Consider the following 2876-nt stretch of genomic DNA (forward strand, 5'->3'; position numbering starts at 1 on the left):
GTAGAGGAAAATGGTCTTTTCTTGTCACGACATTTAACTTCCTGTAGTCAATGCGCACTCTCTATCCTGACTGCACACGAGTGGGGACCAACTCATTTTCCTTGTTCTTGATAACTGTAATCCCTGCCTTCTTCGGCACCACATGAATGGGACTCACCCATTTGCTATTAGAGATTGGGTATATGATTCCCACATCTAGAAGTTGAATTACCTTTACTCGAACTACCTCTTGCATGGCCGGATTTAACTGTCTCTGTGGCTCGCGAGAAGTTTTAGCATTTTCTTCCAGATGAATCTTATGCATCACTATTGCAGGGCTGATTCCTTTAATATCTTCTATTGACCACCCGATTGCTTCTTTATGCTTTCTCAAAACTTCTAGCAGCTTCTGTTCCTGATCACTATCCAGGTTGGCAGCAATGATCATTGGGAAAGATTCTATAGGATCCAGATACTTGTACTTCAGGTTGTCTGGTAGAGGCTTCAACTCCCGCTTAACTGGCTCAACTGCTAATGAAGATGGATCGGGGGACGATGTCAAAGTAATTTCTGCAATCTCTGTCTCTATCTCAGGAGTTGTGTCTAATAGGATGTCAGCTTGTTCCAATAGAGTGTCCAGTTCCATGTCACTTCCTAGTGCAATCAGGCATTCTCCCAAGGGGTCTTCAATATCTGGTTCATTGATAGTTTTCTCTACTATCTCCTCAATTAAGCATGTGCTTCTGACCTCCTCATACTCAAATGGCTGCTTGCTGATATGAAAGATGTTCAGCTCCACAGTCATGTTTCCAAATGATATCTTCATGACTCCAGCTCTACAGTTGATTAGGGCATTAGCTGTAGCTAAAAAGGGACGCCCTAATATGATTGGAACTTAAATTTCTGCATTTTCCATCTCTGCATCTAAGACGATGAAGTCCACAGGGTAATATAACTTATCAACTTTGATCAGCACGTCTTCAATAATTCCCCTTGGAACCTTCGGCCAACTGAAGTGTAATTGAAGTGGATTACAACTCTCCCAATCCCAGCTGAACATATACTGAATACGGTAGTAGATTTACACTGGCCCCCAAATCCAACAGAGCTTTTTCAACTCGATTGTCACCAATCTTGCAAGCAATGGTAGGACATTTAGGGTCCTGATACTTTACAGGCATCTTGTATTGCAAGATAGAGCTGACCTTCTCAGTCAAGAAAGCTTTCTTGGGGACTTTCATCTTTCTCTTGATGGTGACCAAATCCTTCAGAAATTTGGCATAAGAAGGAACTTGCTAGATGGCATCTAGGAATGGAATGTTTATTTGCACTTGCTTGAACACTTCCAAAATATCATTGAACTTCGAGCTCTTCTTTGGTGCTATCAGTCTTTTGGAATACGGAGCTTTGGGTATATACTTTTTGGAAGGGTCCTCAGCAATCAGAATGGTAATGTCTGGTCCTGTGACTTCTGTAGGCTTGTCCTGGTTTTCCTTCTCTTCTACAGCCTCTGTGGTCTCTTCAGGCATGACCACTTGATTATCCACTTGTTTTCCTGACCTCAAAGTGGTGATGGCTTGTACATGATCCTGACCATGCGTAGAGGCAGAGGAACTTCAAATCACAAATTTCCCTTTTGGGTTAGGCATAGGCTGAATAGGGAACTTCCCTCTTTCTCTTTCCCCCACTTGATTTGCTATCTATCCAACTTGTCCTTCTACTTGTATGTCTCTATTGTTAGCCATGTTGGAATTCCTCATCTCCTGTACGATTTGATTGGTGAAACCTTTTAGCTGTTGTATATCTTGGGAACTGCTCATGGTAGCATTCTTCATATCTTGTATGTTCTTATCCATTGATTGCATGAATGCTTTCATCATGCCTTCCAGTGATGACTGTGGTGTAAGCTGTGGCCCATGAGTGGTGGATTGATAAGCAGGAGGTTGAGTTTGGTGAGATGGCCTGAACTGACTCTGAGCTTGAGTGGATGTATCTCTTTGGTTCAATGGTTGATTCTGCTTCCAAGAGAAATTGGGTTGATTCCGCCACCCTGAATTTTAAGTTTTAGAAGAAGACGGTCCGGTTGTGGGTTTTCTGTATTCATTGAAGGCATTGACTTGCTTAGTTGGATAGTCTGTTGACAGAGTTGGGTAGTTTTGAGTGAAGTACGTTTTACTCTCATATACCCCGCATGCATCAACTTGGTAAGTATCTGCTGCATTCACTGGTTTGTTTAAGACCATAGGGTCAAACTGACGCCTGAGAACCTTGAACTCCTCACTTGATTCAGCATCATTCCTCACCTCATAGATGCCTCCTAACTTGGGAGCGGGTTGTTGTCTGTCCCAACTATCTTGAAAATCCCATTGTTGTGCTTGTTCAGCCATTTCGTCCAAAGTTTTATAGGCTTCATCCCAATAAGACTTAAGAATTCTCTACCATTCATCATCTCAAGCGAGTTTCGTTCACTTGGTGTTAGTCCCCTGTAAAAAATTTGAACAAGCACCTCATTCTCAAACCTGTGGGGTGGGCATTTTATAGTAAGTTCTTTAAACTTCTCCCAGCTATCGGTGAATCTTTCCCCTTATTTCTATTTGAAATTGGTGATTTGTAGACGGAGGGCACTGATTTTGGAAATTGGGAAAAACTTGTGGTAAAACTTGCTTTGCAGCATATCCCAAGAAGTGATAGATCTAGGTCTATTGTTGAGTAGCCAGGATTTTGCCCTAAAATGTAGGGACAGAGGGAATAATCGAAGATGCATCGCTTCTGCTGGGGCATTTTGCGTATTAACAATGTCACAAATTTCCAAAAAAATCCTCTCATGAACATATGGATCCACATTCTCAAATCCTCTAAATGCAGGATGGTGACCTATTGTACTCGGCTTCAGCTCC

General features: G+C 42.1%; 1 non-coding gene across 1 annotated transcript; it reads left to right on the forward strand.

Annotated features, from left to right (window-relative positions):
- The first annotated feature begins 2495 nt into the window (after positions 1–2495).
- On the forward strand, positions 2496–2602 carry LOC132191211 (small nucleolar RNA R71). Its single transcript, XR_009441239.1, has one exon. It is a non-coding gene; the product is annotated as a small nucleolar RNA R71 (small nucleolar RNA).
- Positions 2603–2876: the final 274 nt, after the last annotated feature.

The sequence above is a fragment of the Corylus avellana genome, chromosome 9 (assembly GCF_965113065.1).
Source record: "Corylus avellana chromosome 9, dhCorAvel1.hap1.2, whole genome shotgun sequence".
In the NCBI taxonomy this organism is placed as follows: domain Eukaryota; kingdom Viridiplantae; phylum Streptophyta; class Magnoliopsida; order Fagales; family Betulaceae; genus Corylus; species Corylus avellana.